Here is an 18011-nt window from a genome sequence, read left to right on the forward strand (position 1 = left end):
GAAAAAAAAAAGACCACCCCAATACACTGAAAATGACCCAAAGGATGTGTGTTATGGATGTGTATTCTTAGTTCACACTAGGAAATAGGGAATAATGACATTTATTCTGGCTATTAGACCGAAGGTAGTTTAAGATTGTGCCATGGATGGCAGCTAAACCTCCAATAAACAATACACAGCTTTTGTAATTTGAAAGACAGATCAAAGAGGGAATTTAGGATAATCACCCTACCAGAATGTATTTGTATATGTTGCACAAAAAAGACCCAGAAGGAATGAAGATTCCCCCAAATTAAGTTTATAGACTGTGTCCATGTTTCTGGAACTGAGACTTAATGGAACAAACTTCAAGCAATTTACCTCAGGATAAAGTAATTCAACAGATACTTCAGCTGCCATACAAAAACAAAATTTTCAGTGTAAGTTACAAAAATTAAATTAAAAAATAAACTTCATAAGAAGATTATAAAAATCAAGATCTCCAAAATATGACATCATAATCTCCAGCATACATCCTAAATTACTTGAAAACCTAAATGAATAAAAATATTTCCCATTCTCACCAAAATCAATAATTATAGAGGCTGAAACCAAAATGACCCAGATGTTGGAATTAGCATAGAATAATATCAAAGGAGTTATGCTGAATGATGGAAAGGGAAATATATTTGGAATGGGCAAAAAGGAAATTACAACAGAGATATAAAAACTATAAAAAAATGACTACATGGAGAACTTAAGAAGGTGATTTTCCAATTTATATGGAAATGCAAAGTCATACAGTATTCAAACCAATCCTGAAAAACAACAGCTTAGTTGAATGACTTATAACTGATTTCAGTTCTATAAATCTGCAGGAATCGAAATAGTGTGATATTGGTATAAAGATTGACAAACAGAGCAAGAGAACAGAAGTTCACAAATAGACTCACGTATACAGTTGTCCTTTTACTTTTTACAAAGAGAGTAAAGTAATCCAATGGATGAATAAGCAGAAAAGGGTTAATATACAGATCTACATCTGTATATTTGCTCAAATTCTGCACTTTGTCTGTAAGCATGTCTTTAGGCCTGGCCCTTGGTAAACACCTGAGAAATAAGCTGAGTCCTTGGAATATTCTGCCTGAGTAGAGTTATTTGTATGCCCAATACCTTGGGTCATGTGGTACATATTTATTTCATCAAATAATTTAAATGAACAATGTGATTTATGATGAACACCTGCTATCGTATGCCTAAGACTTAGGGAGATTTAGGACCTCATAGTACAAAGTAAATCAAATGGTTTGTACTAACAAGTGAGACACACAGTGAATGCTTACTTCAACTCTAGAGGACTGGAGCCTCAATAGCTGAGATCAGTCACACAGGTATTGAATATCTCTATGTGACTGACCACTAATAAAATCTCTGGAGAAGCTCGGGTGATCTTCCTGACTGGTAATACTTTGAATAGATTGCCACATATCATTGCTTAGACAATTGAGAACATTTATGGAACTGCACTGTAAAAGGGAAGCTTAAAATTGAATGGATAAAAAAAATGTGGCATCTATACACAATGGAGTACTACACAGCAATAAAAAATGACAAAATCATAGAATTTGCAGGGAAACGGATGGCACTAGAGCACATTATGCTTAGTGAAGCTAGCCAATCCCTAAAAAACAAATACCAAATGTCTTCTTTGAAATAATGATAGCAACTATGAACAGAGCAGGAAGGAAGAACAGGAAGAAAAGATTAACATTAAACAGAGACATGAGATGGGAGGGAAAGGGAGAGAAAAGGGAAATTGCATGCAAATGAAGGGAGACCCTCATTGCTTTACAAAATTACATATAAGAGGTTGTGAGAGGAATGGGAAAAAAAACAAGGAGAGAAATGAATTACAGTAGATGGGGTAGAGAGAGAAGATGTGAGGTAAGAGGAGGGGGGATAGTAGGGAATAGGAAAGGCAGCAGAATACAACAGTTACTAATAGGGCATTATGTAAAATTGTGGATGTGTAACCGATGTGATTCTGCAATCTACATTTGGGGTAAAAATGGGAGTTCATAACCCACTTCAATCTAATGTATGAAATATGATGTCAAAAACTTTGTAATGTTGTGAACAACCAATAAAAAAAAATCGGTGTCGGGCACTTTTTTTTTTTTCAGAGTGTGAGGCAGTTGATATCCAAGAGTTGGTGAAAGGCATTTGGAGGCAGTTATTTCTAGTCAGGGAATCAGTGCCTGGCATTGTCACTGCCTCTACCTGCCATGATCAAGTGCTTGTCAGTTGAAGTACAAATCAAATTGCATTCTCATTTGGCTACAAGCTCCTTAGGCCAATGTGTTAAGGAACTTGCCCTCAACAATATTAATGCTGAAGCAAACTGTGTGGCCCTCAGGGTGAATATGGAGATCTTCCAAGTTCAAGTAATAGACAACGGATTTGGGATGGGGAGTGATGATGTGGACAAGGTAGGAAATCATTATTTCACTAGTAAATGTAACTTGGTAGAGGACTTGGAGAACCCCAGGTTTTATGGGAGGCCTTGGCAAGCATGAGTAAGATGGCCATTGCTGTGGAAATTTCATCCAAGAAAAACAGGACAATGAAAACTTTTGTGGAACTGTTCAGAATGGAAAAGCCTTAAAAGTTTGTGAAGCTGATTTTACTAGACCAAGTGTAGGGACAGCCATAACAGTACATACCCTATTTTACCAGTTACCTGTGAGGGGGAAATGCATGGATCCTAAACTGGAGTTTGAGAAGTTTAGACAGAGGGTAGAAGCTCTCTCACTCATGCACCTTTCCATTTTTTTTTTTCTATTTGAGAAATGATGTTTCTGGTTCTAAGGTTCTTCAACTCCTTAAAACCAAAGACATGTTCCCAGTTTTGTCAAATTTATGGATTGGGCAAGTCCCCAAAGTTAAGAGAAATACATTTTAAATATAAGGAGTTTGAGTTTAGTGGCTATATCAGCTCTGAAGCATACTACAATAAGAATATGCAGTTTTTGTTTGTAAACAGAAGACTAGTATTGACTTTTTATTAAGAAAAGGAGGCCTGCAAGGGAAGCGAACCTGCAAGCCACGGGCGGGCGGGTCAGGACCAGCAACCAGCCAAGTGACAGCAGCTACATGCGCCGGTGGGGAACGCAGACCGGACCCACAAGGACAGGTCCGGCGGACGGCTGAGGGCTAGGCCCGTCCCCTCCCCCAGTGTCTGCAGGTAGGCGGGGGACTGTGAACACCAGCAGAGCGGGCCCAAAGCCTGCTGAGGGGCGGAACCGGCCCCTCCCCCAGTGCCTGCAAGGGAAGCGAACCTGCAAGCCACGGGCGGGCGGGTCAGGACCAGCAACCAGCCAAGTGACAGCAGCTACACGCGCCGGTGGGGAATGCAGACCGGACCCACAAGGACAGGTCCGGCGGACGGCTGAGGGCTAGGCCCGTCCCCTCCCCCAGTGTCTGCAGGTAGGCGGGGGACTGTGTACACCAGCAGAGCGGGCCCAAAGCCTGCTGAGGGGCGGAACCGGCCCCTCCCCCAGTGCCTGCAAGCTAGGCCAACCTGCAACCCATCAGGAGGTTAGGCCCAGCAACCTATGGAGTGACACAGGTGCCCCTGGCGCCTGCTGGGTAGGTGGACCTTTGACCGACCAGCAAAGCAGACTTAGGGCCTGCCAGCATGGTAGACGGATCTCACTAATTGGAGGAGGATCACAGCCACTACCTGCCCTGCAAGGGTGATTTTTCAACTATACAAGAGCACTATAAATAAATAGAGGGGGAAAATATCAAAGACACAACAATTTCACCAAGCAGAAAGAAACATCAGCAGTATGAAACGACAAGGAAAGAAAGGACCACAGGCAATGCAGGTCAACTCAACTTTAGAAGAGGTAATAGCTGCAACAGATGGAATGTCAGATAGAGAGCTCAGGACATACATGCTTCAGATGATCTGGAGTCTCAAGGAAGACATGAGACAGCAAAATCAGACAATGAAAGATCACATTGACAAACAAATCCAGGAAGTAAAAGATCAATTTCACAGGGAGATAGAGGTAATAAAAAACAAACAAATAGAAATACTAGAAATGCAGGAAACAATAAACCAACTTAAAAACTCAATTGAGAATACTACCAGCAGAGTGGATCACTTAGAAGATAGAACATCAGACAATGAAGACAGAGTATTTCAACTTGAAAAGAACATAGATAGCTCAGCAAGTCTACTAAGAAACCATGAGCAGAACATTCAAGAGCTATGGGATAATATCAAAAGACCAAACTTAAGAGTCATTGGGATACAGGAAGGCACAGAGCTCCAAACCAAAGGATTAAGCAATCTATTCAGTGAAATAATACAAGAAAATTTCCCAGACTTGAAGAATGAGACAGAATCCCAAATCCTAGAAGCCTACAGGACGCCGAATGTGCAAAATCATAAGAGATCCACACCTAGACACATTATAATGAAGATGTCCAACATACAGAATAAGGAGAGAATTTTAAAAGCTACAAGGGAAAGGAAGCAGATTACATTTAGGGGTAAACCAATCAGAATAACAGCTGATCTCTCAACACAGACTCTAAAAGCTAGAAGATCCTGGAATAACCTATTTCAAACGCTTAAAGAAAATGGATTCCAACCAAGAATCTTGTATCCGGCGAAATTAAGCTTCAGGTTAGAAGATGAAATTAAAACCTTCCACGATAAACAAAAGTTAAAAGAATTCGCAGCTAGAAAACCATCTCTTCAAAAAATCCTTGGCAAAACATTACAGGAAGAGGAAATGGAAAATAACATTGAAAACCAACAATGGGAGGTAGGACAGTAAAGGGGGGAAAGTAGTCAAAGAGGATAACAAATCAGGTTTAGTAACATCAATAAACAAACATGGATAGAAGAACAAACCATATCTCAATAATAACCCTAAATGTTAATGGCTTAAACTCACCAATTAAGAGACACAGGCTAGTAGAATGGATCAAAAAACAAGACCCAACAATATGCTGTCTACAGGAGACGCATCTGATAGGAAAAGATATACATAGACTGAAGGTGAAAGGTTGGGAAAAATCATATCACTCATATGGACCGCGGAAACAAGCAGGAGTGTCCATACTCATATCTAATAAAATAGATTTCAAGCCAAAGCTAATCAAAAGGGACAAAGAAGGACACTTCATACTGCTCAAGGGAACCATACACCAACAAGACATAACAATCATAAATATATATGCCCCAAATAATGGTGCAGCTGTGTTCATCAAGCAAACTCTTCTCAAGTTCAAGAGTCTAATAGACCACCATACAATAATCATGGGAGACTTCAACACACCTCTCTCACCACTGGACAGATCTTCCAAACAAAAGTTAAATAAGGAAACTATAGAACTCAATAACACAATTAACAACCTAGACTTAATTGACATATATAGACTATACCACCCAACATCAAGTAGCTACACTTTTTTCTCAGCAGCACATGGAACCTTCTCAAAAATAGACCATATACTATGTCACAGGGCAACTCTTAGACAATACAAAGAGGTAGAGATAATACCATGCATCTTGTCTGATCATAATGGAATGAAACTGAAAATCAATGATAAAAGAAGAAAGGAAAAATCAAACATCACCTGGAGAATGAACAATAGGTTGCTGAGTGATCAATGGGTTTTAGAAGACATCAAGGAGGAAATTAAAAAATTCCTAGAGTTAAATGAAAACACAGACACAACATATCGGAATCTATGGGACACATTGAAAGCAGTTCTAAGAGGAAAATTCATTGCTTGGAGTTCATTCCTCAAAAAAAGAAAAAACCAACAAATAAATGATCTCATACTTCATCTCAAAATCCTAGAAAAAGAAGAGCAAAACAACAGCAAAAGAAGTAGAAGGCAAGAAATAATTAAAATCAGAGCTGAAATTAATGAAATTGAAACAAAAGAAACAATTGAAAAAATTGACAAAACTAAAAGCTGGTTCTTTGAAAAAATAAATAAAATTGACAGACCCTTAGCCATGCTAACGAAGAGAAGAAGAGAGAGAACCCAAATTACTAGCATACGGGATGAAAAAGGCAATATCACAACAGACACTTCAGAAATACAGAAGATAATCAGAAATTACTTTGAATCCTTATACTCCAGTAAAATAGAAGATAGTGAAGGCATAGATAAATTCCTTGAGTCTTATGATCTGCCCAGATTGAGCCAGGAGGATATAGACAACCTAAACAGACCAATAACAATAGAGGAAATAGAAGAAACCATCAAAAGACTACCAACTAAGAAAAGCCCAGGACCGGATGGGTATACAGCAGAGTTTTACAAAACCTTTAAAGAGGAACTAACACCAATACTTTTCAAGCTATTTCAGGAAATAGAAAAAGAGGGAGAACTTCCAAATTCGTTCTACGAGGCCAACATCACCCTGATCCCGAAACCAGACAAAGACACTTCAAGGAAAGAAAACTACAGACCAATATCTCTAATGAACCTTGATGCAAAAATCCTCAATAAGATTCTGGCGAATCGGATTCAAATACATATCAAAAAAATTATACACCATGATCAAGTAGGATTCATCCCTGGTATGCAAGGTTGGTTCAATATACGGAAATCAATAAATGTTATCCACCACATCAATAGACTTAAAAATAAGAACCATATGATCATCTCGATAGATGCAGAAAAAGCTTTCGACAAAGTACAGCATCCCTTTATGTTCAAAACTCTAGAAAAATTGGGGATAACTGGATCATACCTCAACATTGTAAAAGCAATCTATGATAAGCCACAGGCCAGCATCATTCTGAATGGAGAAAAATTGAAGGCATTCCCTCTAAGATCTGGTACAAGACAGGGATGCCCTCTCTCACCACTTCTGTTCAACATAGTCCTCGAAACACTGGCCAGAGCAATTAGGCAGACGAAAGAAATTAAAGGCATAAAAATAGGAAAAGAAGAACTTAAATTATCACTATTTGCAGATGATATGATTCTATACCTAGCAGACCCAAAAGGGTCTACAAAGAAGCTATTAGAGCTAATAAATGAATTCAGCAAAGTGGCAGGATATAAGATCAACACGCATAAATCAAAGGCATTCCTGTATATGAGCGACAAATCCTCTGAAACGGAAATGAGGACAACTACTCCATTCACAATATCCCCCAAAAAAATAAAATACTTGGGAATCAACCTAACAAAAGAGGTGAAAGATTTATACAATGAAAATTACAGAACCCTAAAGAAAGACATAGAAGAAGACCTTAGAAGATGGAAAAACATACCCTGCTCATGGATAGGCAGAACTAACATCATCAAAATGGCGATATTACCAAAAGTCCTATATAAGTTCAATGCAATGCCAATCAAAATCCCAACAGCATATCTTGTAGAAATCGATAAAAGAATCATGAAATTCATATGGAATAATAAAAGACCCAGAATAGCAAAAACAATACTAAGCAGGAAGTGTGAATCAGGCGGTATAGCGATACCAGACTTCAAACTATACTACAGAGCAATAGTAACAAAAACAGCATGGTACTGGTACCAAAACAGGCGGGTGGACCAATGGTACAGAATAGAGGACACAGTAACCAATCCACAAAACTACAACTATCTTATTTTTGATAAAGGGGCTAAAAGCATGCAATGGAGGAAGGATAGCATCTTCAACAAATGGTGCTGGGAAAACTGGAAATCCATTTGCACCAAAATGAATCTGAATCCCTATCTCTCGCCGTGCACAAAAGTTAACTCAAAATGGATCAAGGAGCTTGATATTAAATCAGAGACATGGCATCTGATAGAAGAAAAAGTTGGTTATGATCTACACGCTGTGGGATCGGGCTCCAAATTCCTCAATAGGACACCCATAGTGCTAGAGTTAACAAATAGAATCAACAAATGGGACTTACTCAAACTAAAAAGTTTTTTCTCAGCAAAAGAAACAATAAGAGAGATAAACAGGGAGCCTACATCCTGGGAACAAATCTTTACTCCACACACTTCAGATAGAGCCCTAATAACCAGAATATACAAAGAACTCAAAAAATTAGACAATAAGATAACAAATAACCCAATCAATAAATGGGCCAAGGACCTGAACAGACACTTCTCAGAGGAGGACATACAATCAATCAACAAGTACATGAAAAAATGCTCACCATCGCTAGCAGTCAGAGAAATGCAAATCAAAACTACCCTAAGATACCATCTCACTCCAGTAAGACTGGCAGCCATTAGGAAGTCAAACAACAATAAGTGCTGGAGAGGATGCGGGGAAAAGGGCACTCTTGTTCATTGCTGCTGGGACTGCAAATTGGTGCAGCCAATTTGGAAAGCAGTATGGAGATTTCTTGGAAAGCTGGGAATGGAACCACCATTTGACCCAGCTATTCCCCTTCTCGGTCTATTCCCTAAAGCCCTAACAAGAGCATGCTACAGGGACACTGCTACATCGATGTTCATAGCAGCTCAATTCATGATAGCAAGACTGTGGAACCAGCCTAGATGCCCTTCAATAGATGAATGGATAAAAAAAATGTGGCATTTATATACTATGGAGTATTACTCTGCATTAAAAAATGACAAAATCATAGAGTTTGGAGGGAAATGGATGGCATTAGAGCAGATTATGCTAAGTGAAGCTAGTCAATCTTTAAAAAACAAATACCAAATGACTCCTTTGATATAAGGGGAGTAAACAAGGACAGGGTAGGGACGAAGAGCTTGAGAAGAAGATTTACATTAAACAGGGATGAGAGGTGGGAGGGAAAGGGAGTGAGAAGGGAAATTGCATGGAAATGGAAGGCGATCCTCAGGGTTATACAAAATGTCATATAAGAGGAAAGGAGGGGCAAGACAAGATAATACAAATGGAAGTAATGATTTACAGTAGAAGGGGTAGAGAGAGAAAAGGGGAGGGGAGGGGAGGGGAGGGGAGGGGGGATAGTAGAGAATAGGACAGACAGCAGAATACATCAGACACTAGAAAGGCAATATGTCAATCAATGGAAGGGTAACTGATGTGATACAGCAATGTGTATACGGGGTAAAAGCGGGAGTTCATAATCCACGTGAATCAACCGTGTAATATGATGTATTAAGAACTATGTAATGTTATGAACGACCAATAAAAAAAAAAAAAAAGAAAAGGAAGTACTACACTCAAGCCAAAAAAATGGTTCTGCCAATAGAAAAATGACTTCAAGTCCTCAGCATCAGTGTAATCCAGAACTCCGTGGGATTTATATCATCAACATGGAGTGCCAATCTGTCAATGACATGTACATGGAGCCAGCAAAAACTCTGATTGAGTTTGAGAGCGTGAATACTTTATAGATTTGTATTCAGGAAGGAGTAAAAATGTTTTTAAAGCAAGAAAAACTATTTGGAATCATCAGGTGAGGACATTAAGAATTCAGTGAAGATAATGTTTTTGATTTATTTGGTGCTACTTTTTAGAAACATGTGTCCTTATATGAGAAGCATGACTAGAGTGGTTTCCAGGATGCATGTAATAATATTTTGGATTCCTATGAAATGCTTGATTTGCAGTCAAAAGCTGGGAGAAGAAAAGCTACTATAGAAAACATAAACATACAAAATTCTAGGGAGTCAGAAGCTATCAGAAGAAAGAAATAACTCATTTTTGTACACTTAAGAATCAGATGACCACTGCCACACTAAAATGACAGAACTGTCATTACATGACAAAGATAGCTGTTTCTTAGAATCAAGGATGTTAGAATAAGAGACAGTTGAAATATCAGAATCAGGAGAAAATGAGAAACACAAAAAATCTTGCTTGGAACATAACCCTGTAGAAAGTCCATGTGGAACCAGTTCAGAAATATTTTCAAGTCCTTTTCAGACACAAGATCACATTGAGGAAAGTGGGGTAGATTTAGAAACACAGAAAGAAAGTACTACTGTTAGTGGCATGGCTGCCAACATCTTGAAAAATAAAATAATTCAGAATCAACTAGAGAGATTTGAAGATGCTACTGAAATGGGATGCCAATCCCTGCCTTTTGAGACAGGATTATTGAGCATACATAGTGCTCAGAAAGAAAAAAGAGCCCAGTATTGTGGAAGAAAAAATGTTTTTATTATGGACAAGTAAAATTGTGTTCTACTGGCTTTATAACTCATGTGCTACAAAAATGACCAAACTAAATCAACTGAAGCAGAACATTCATTCAAAAATTATGTTCATTCTGGTCCTACAAGTGCCCCCAAAACATTTGGAAGTAGAACATATCATAGTTGAGACTCCAGACATGGAAAGTTTAACCAGCACTCTAAGTAAAGAATCTGCCCCAAATTTTTTTTGAGCAAAAAAAAAAATTGAGGACAAAATACAAGTTATGGGCTAGAAAACAAACCTATAGGAAAATGTGAAATTGTTGCTGTGTTTTAAGGAAGCTGATAAAGAATCACACACAGGTTGCTTACTTCTTGATACATCCTCTTCCTTTCCTTGGTGTAGATATGTTTCAAATGGTATTAAGAAAACATAAATTGATTGGTTTCTCCAAATTTTTAGGCCATAAGAAGCTAATCTTGACTTCACAACTAGGATCTTTAGAGAAGTTTAAAAGGCACTATGGAAAAGTTAAAAATCCTCTAGATACAGAAATGGAAGAAACTGATATTGAAGTCATTACCAGTCTTAGTCCTCAAGAAGAGCCTGACACTTGACTGAAAAAGACAAGAAACACTTAGAAAATTCTGACTGTAAAATCACTATTACAAAGTGTACTGATTCAAATGGTCATTGTCAACCAGTAAGTTACATCCTGTGCTCAGAGAAGTTTCCACTTTCCAAAGAAGATTGTTTGGAACAATAGGTGCCTTATTTGAAAGAAAGTCATATAACTCTAAGAAAGTTATCTCCCTGTAACAGAAAACCTTCAGATATTGAGAAGTCACTTGAATCATTGGGCTCTAAATTATCCAGACTGAAAAGTTCTGAAAAACAAGCTCGAACAATAGATTAGGAGTCATTTTAATGAACTTTAAAATTCAGATTCCAGTAGGGAAGACAGTAATTGTACAGTAGGTTAATCCTAGAATAAAAAAAACATGGTGCCTGGTTTCTTTTGGACTTTTTCCTATGTTTCTTTATTATTTGATGATTTTAGCCTGCATCTTTTCATTGTAATGTACAGTAATCATAAGTAAAACAGCTTTTTTCTGAGACTAGAGAATCATTAAGACTATGGAGGCTCCTCATCGCATGAAAAGAGTTTATTTAATGAATGGTACTGGAATACCATTAAACAAAACAAAACAAAACAAAATTTCCACTTATGCCTCACAATGCAATGAAAAGTTACTTCATCATGAATTTTAGATGTAAACATAACTGTTCATACATATTTCTAGAATAAAATAAAAAGGAATATCTATTTTACATGGAGGCAAATGTTTCTTATGAGCAGACAAGACCTAGGACAAGTAATGATATGTGAAATAACAATAAATTAGACTTGACCAAAATAAAGTCTTCTGTACATCAAAATATTTGCAAAACTCTTACAATTCAATACCAACAATCCTTCAAAAATCTACAAAATTTTTGAAAATACATTTTATATAGTAAAATGTATATGAATAAGCATATAAAAGCTGTTCAACATCACTAGTTATTAGTGAAAAATGAAATAAAATATATATGGTATCACTATACCCTATAGGAATGAGTAACATTAATAACACTGACAATATCAAATTTTGGAAAGATTAGGCTGAGTACAGTTGTCAAACATTGTTAGCAAAAAATGTAAAGTCTGAACAATTACAATGAAAAAATTTCTTGAATTCTACAGCTACATAACCCAATAATTCTAATCCTAGACATATACTCAAGAGTATTGTTCTATACCTCAAAGGGGACTTGGTTTACATAGGTGTAGTCATTTTTCAGAACTTATCAAATGCTCCACTTACATATACATTTTATTGCTTCCAAATTTTTATCTTAAATTATTGTAGACAAAGAGAACAATCCATTCAGTTAATGATATTATTTCTGAAATTTTATGATAACCTATATAAATATCTACTACTTTTTTTAAATGCCTCAAAAAGAAAAGTAAAATCATAAATGAAAATATGTATAGATAAATGGGAGATCTGTGCATAAAGCAAGTCCAAGAAAACATTCTTAACATTTAAATCTAGTTGATAAGGGTAGTAGTAGAATTTAGTGTTAAATTCTTTTAATGAAAATTTCCATTAAAGAACATTTAAAAATTCAACAACTGGAATAACAAGCATACCATTTTTATTGAGTTTGGACTGGAGTATTAATCTCAATAAAGTTTTCTCAAGAAAGTTACTTTTAAAATAATTTTAGTTTTGAAAATTCTCATTAGTCTATTTGTTATCTTAAAAACTTCTTGTGAAAAGCCAAGATATTTTTACAATATATGTGACAGCAAATGGATATCTTCTATTGTTTCCATTACTTTGATTCTAAAACTGGTATTACTGATTGCTGGATAATTAAAATATGCTGTTCTTAAAGCAGCAGTCTATTCTCCAAACTTGGAGTACATTTTAGTATTGTTCTAATTAATCATACATGACAATAGAATGTACCTTGACACCTTATTCATAAATGGAGTACAATTCCTCATTCTTCTCATTTTACATGATGTAGAGTAACACCAGTTGTGTAATCATATATGTGCACAGGGTAATAATGTTAGATTCATTTTACTACATTTCCTACCCCCAAACCCACCCCTCCTTTTACTCCCCTCTACTAAAGTACCTCTATTCTTCCCTAGCCCCCCTCCCTCTTGTGAATTAGCATCCTCAAATCAGAGAAACTTTTGGCCTTTAGTTTTTGGGGATTGGCTTATTTCACTTAGTAGGACATTATCCAGTTCCATACATTTACCAGCAAATGTCATCATTTCATTCTTCTTTAAGGCTGACCAATATTCAGCATGATTTTTGATATAGGAATCCAAAATAAATGCCAAAACCTCTGCCAAATTAATATAACATTTTAAAAGAAATGTTAAAATTGTCAGAATCCAAATGGATAAATTTATGTCAAACTTAACGACAAAAAAAGTAAGTGAATTTGGGAGGTGATAAAGGAACATTTTTAAACATCATTGCCTAATAGTAACTGTCACAAGATTCTTACAGAACCCCAATCTTGCATAGAGGCCACCAAGAAATACTTTGGCAAAGACATTTGCCTCATGACTGTTCAACTACAAACTAACGCAGCTCTTAATATTAATCACTGTGCCTGAGGATTTTTGTTTCAGAATCTCTTATGAAATTCTCCTTATTTTTGTATTTAGAAGGCTCTCCTGAGTTCAATGTCCTTGAGTGTGCCCCTAGTTTATTACAGAATCCATATTCCCGTTGCAATGCCCTGCGATTCCTAAACAAATACCATTATTCTTTGGAGAAGCTCTGATTTTAAAAAATGTATTTAGGTTGACAGCATGAAGCAACTGAAAATTAAAATAAGATACTATTAAGTACCTATTAAGATGAGAAACCCCGTGAAACACGTGATACTACTTGCTGAAAAGAACATGGAAGAATAGGAAATCTCATCTACTGTGCTGGCAATGGTTCTAATAATTAGCAGGAACTTTAGCATTTTCATAATAAGCTAAGCATAATGTTATTTCTTAATGTGGTCATTATGCATCTATGTATTTTATTTCACTAATAAAATACTGAAAAATAAATAAGTATACCACAGTGAAACCAGTATGTGACACACAGAACCCAATTCAAAGAATTTTCAATGGCTAACATTGGAATGATCCAGGAATAAAATAAAGTGGTATTTGATAAAAAAAAAATCCAAAGTGTAAAATAGCTATTCATGAGTTAATACCTTTATAAATAAATAAATGAGTAAATAAGTAAATGAGGAAAGATGAATCTTCAGTATATAAAAATTCTAAATAATATACATAGATATTGCCATCCAAGCATTCTCTCCTAAAGTATAGACTGTACCTTGTTATGTCTTTACAAAGAATATAGTATGTGAAGGAGATAAAAAAGAGTACAGACTACAGTGGAGAAACCTAAAAAATGTACCTCAGCCAGGTGATCAAGGTCAACATCACAGTGAAGATCATGATGACCACATGTACCCTTTGTTCATTATGAGGAAATGGCTCTTTACCTCAATGGGCCTCCTTTCAAAGATCCATAACAAGATTCATCACAAGGGGAAAAAAATCAGAAAAATCCAAACTGAAGGACTTTACCAAAACTCCTCCCTAGTACTCCAGAAAACTATCCAGGACATCAAAAGAAAGAAAATTCTGAGGCACTGTTGCAACCAAAACGAGTCTTAGCTTAGAGACAGGATAACTAAGGGCAAAACAGTATCCTCAGTGAAATGTTTGAAAATAAAAATGATGCAAAGTAAAATACAAAGAATTATGAAAAAAGTATGGTCTTTAACAAATAATAATGTATTCATATTTGTTCATCAATTGTACAAATATACAGTGCTGGATAAAATATTAGTACTAGGAGAAATTTGGTGCTGGGTACAGGGGAACACTAAGCTTGAGATTTTTCTTTCTATAAACCTAAAAATATTCCAAGATAAAAGTTTATTTAAAAAGAACAATAATTATAAAAAGAGTAGACAAACTATAGACTGTGAGATAGTATTTTAAAATGATTTGATGGCCAGATGTTTTGGTGTATGTCTATAATTTCAGCAAATCTGGAACCTGAGGCAGGAAGATCACAAGTTCAAGGCCAGTCTCCACAATTTAGCAAGGCCCTAAGCAACTGAGATTCTACCTTTAAATAAATAAATAAATAGATAGATAAATAAATAAATAAATTGGCTAGCGATGTAGCTCAGTGATGCATTCTGGGTTCGATCCATAGTACCCAAACAAAACAAAATGAAAAAATAAGATTTGATGAAGGACATATTTAGCAGACATAAAAAATTAAGAATAAACAAATAAAAAGCCAAAAAAAGATGAAAATGGAAAAAAATGTTATGATCTTTAGTTATTTTTAGATGAACTGTCAATTGAAACACTTTTGCTGACTAAATATTTTGGTGAGAAAATCAAAATAATCTCTCTGTTCTTAAATAAATGATAACATATTAAGAGAAACCCAATTTACCCAGAGAAACCAAGAGTGTATCATATTTTTATACATAGTGAATATTTGTTCTATAAAATGATGTGGCATTGCTTCATGCATTGCATATTTTTGATGGTGAAACAGAGACAGAAATAAAGTTTTAACTCATGAGACTCAGCTAAGAATTTAAACTGCACAGTCTTAACAGCTGAGAAAGTGAATTACATAATCTACTAGTGTTTTCTATTGACTAAACTTTTTATTAAACAAAAAAGTACTGTGTTTCTCAACTACCCAACCTCATAGAATATATTGCTTATATAAATTTGTTTCAGTTCATTTATTACTCTACTTTGGGAGAACAGTTATATCTTCTAATTACCCAACATTACCTTTTGAAATGTTTATGGTTCTTATAATAAACGAGAAGTGGTAAGAGCTGATCAGATTTTTTTCCTAAATGAATACATAAGTTTTTAAAAGGATAAAATTTGAAGGTTTTGGACAGAGTGCTTTGTCTTAGATATAAATGGTTAGATTTTAAGTTCACAGTAGGAACCTCTTCATTTAAAAGTTAAATGGAATGAGCCAGATACTGAAGTTGTTGCTTTCTTCAAAATTAGCTCTTCAATTAATGAGAGATGTTGGCAAGGGTTAAGGATCAAGGACTTGGCATTATTCATTCATGTGTTTATTATGTATTTCATGCCACAGTGTATTACCTAGAATCCATGTCTTATAAATAAGAATTGGAAACCTTGTAACACACTGAATACCAATGTATCTTAACTGTGTAGAAATATATTACATCTCCATGCATTTCAATAATAGCATATTAGATCTAGGACCGTATAGGTCATTGAGTTCAATTTTATAATTTTTCAAATGATGTGGGATGGGTATGGAAACTGTTTTGCAAAACCCAGAGAAAGGTTATGTTACATACTTTACTCAAAATATATGTATACTTAGTTTCTGAACTGAAATTAGAATCCAGACATCTTCATTTTCACTGTAATGTACCCTCCACTTCATTAGGTTAATAATCTAAAAAATGTGAGAAATTATGTTATATTAACTTTATGTGAAAATGTATGAGCTCTGGTAAAATTAGGTAAAATAGAGACAATCTATGCATTTATTTCAACAATTATTTTCAAACACTAGAAATTATGTAAATATAATTTCTTGTTTTATATCTTGGCAAAGTTAACAGAAAATTATGAAGTAATGGTAGTCAGACAATTACCACTCTGCATTTCAAGATGTTTAAGATCTTTTCCTCTCATCATTTGTATATTCAGATTGTACATTTTTTTTAACCTAAAAAAATTTTTGGCAATAAGCTGATGTGATTTCATATTGTATGTGTATAGTTTCACTCTTACTAAATGTAAAAATGTAAGAAATGTAGGTCATTAAATTTAGAAGTTTCCCATATGAAATTTATTTTAAGGAGCTTTAAATATTTGCCAAAATATAAAAGAATAGGAATGTTTGTTAACAATATGCTATTTGAGACTGCTGCTGTCACTCATTCCATAGTGTTACTATCCATTATTTCAAGTTCTTCTTTTTCCCCTAAGAACAGGGATAAATAATCTAAAAGCTAATTTAAATAAAATGAATAAGGGCTAATACTGAATAAAGGTGAAGCTTAGAAGTATCTTAGGAATAAAAATAAATGGCAGCTCAATGGCCATAGACATATGTAGCATTGCCAGTGACCTGTTTTATTGAACAAGTGTTTTGTCCTCGGTTTCCTTAGTCTTGTGAAACAAAAAGATAAATAACACGTCTTTGTTGCTGTTCTATTTATCATGATTTTCATATATAATTTTTACTATGAAAAATGTCAGGTTTTGGTCTTACATTATATAAGCTGAAGTTTTTAAATGACAATTAAAACTAAATAGTGTTCACTGAGAATAGATAACTCAGAGAACTCACTACTTCTTAATTGAATATAAACCTTAAATCAGCTATGTAACTTACTACAGTTTAACCAAGTACTACAAAAAGTGCCATTTACTGATTTTTCTTCAACTCTTCAAGGTAAATAATTATTCTCCTGTATTTTGTAGAACTGGTTCTTCAAAACTTTAGTGGAGGTTCTGAAATAAAATTTGATTTGTGGAACAGACACTTCTCAGAGGAGGACATGCAATCAATCAATAAGTACATGAAAAAATGCTCACCATCGCTAGCAGTCAGAGAAATGCAAATCAAAACTACCCTAAGATACCATCTCACTCCAGTAAGATTGGCAGCCACTAGGAAGTCAAACAACAATAAGTGCTGGAGAGGATGCTGGGGAAAAGGGCACTCTTGTTCATTGCTGGTGGGACTGCAAATTGGTGCAGCCAATTTGGAAAGCAGTATGGAGATTTCTTGGAAAGCTGGGAATGGAACCACCATTTGACCCAGCTATTCCCCTTCTGGGTCTATTCCCTAAAGACCTAATAAGAGGATGCTACAGGGACACTGCTACATCGATGTTCATAGCAGCACAATTCAGTATAGCAAGATTGTGGAATCAGCCTAGATGCCCTTCAATAGATGAATGGATAAAAAAAATGTGGCATTTATACACAATGGAGTATTACTCTGCATTAAAAAATGACAAAATCATAGAATTTGGAGGGAAATGGATGGCATTAGAGCAGATTATGCTAAGTGAAGCTAGTCAATCTTTAAAAAACAAATACCAAATGACTCCTTTGATATAAGGGGAGTAAACAAGGACAGGGTAGGGACGAAGAGCTTGAGAAGAAGATTTACATTAAACAGGGATGAGAGGTGGCAGGGTAAGGGAGTGAGAAGGGAAATCGCATGGAAATGGAAGGCGATCCTCAGGGTTATACAAAATGTCATATAAGAGG

General features: G+C 35.5%; 2 pseudogenes; both read left to right on the plus strand.

Annotated features, from left to right (window-relative positions):
• The first annotated feature begins 2264 nt into the window (after window positions 1-2264).
• On the plus strand, window positions 2265-3047 carry LOC113187276 (DNA mismatch repair protein Mlh3-like; annotated as a pseudogene).
• A 6169-nt stretch (window positions 3048-9216) lies between these two features.
• On the plus strand, window positions 9217-11085 carry LOC144249017 (DNA mismatch repair protein Mlh3 pseudogene; annotated as a pseudogene).
• The last annotated feature ends 6926 nt before the right edge of the window (window positions 11086-18011 follow it).

This window comes from Urocitellus parryii, chromosome 10 (genome assembly GCF_045843805.1).
Source record: "Urocitellus parryii isolate mUroPar1 chromosome 10, mUroPar1.hap1, whole genome shotgun sequence".
Lineage (NCBI taxonomy): Eukaryota > Metazoa > Chordata > Mammalia > Rodentia > Sciuridae > Urocitellus > Urocitellus parryii.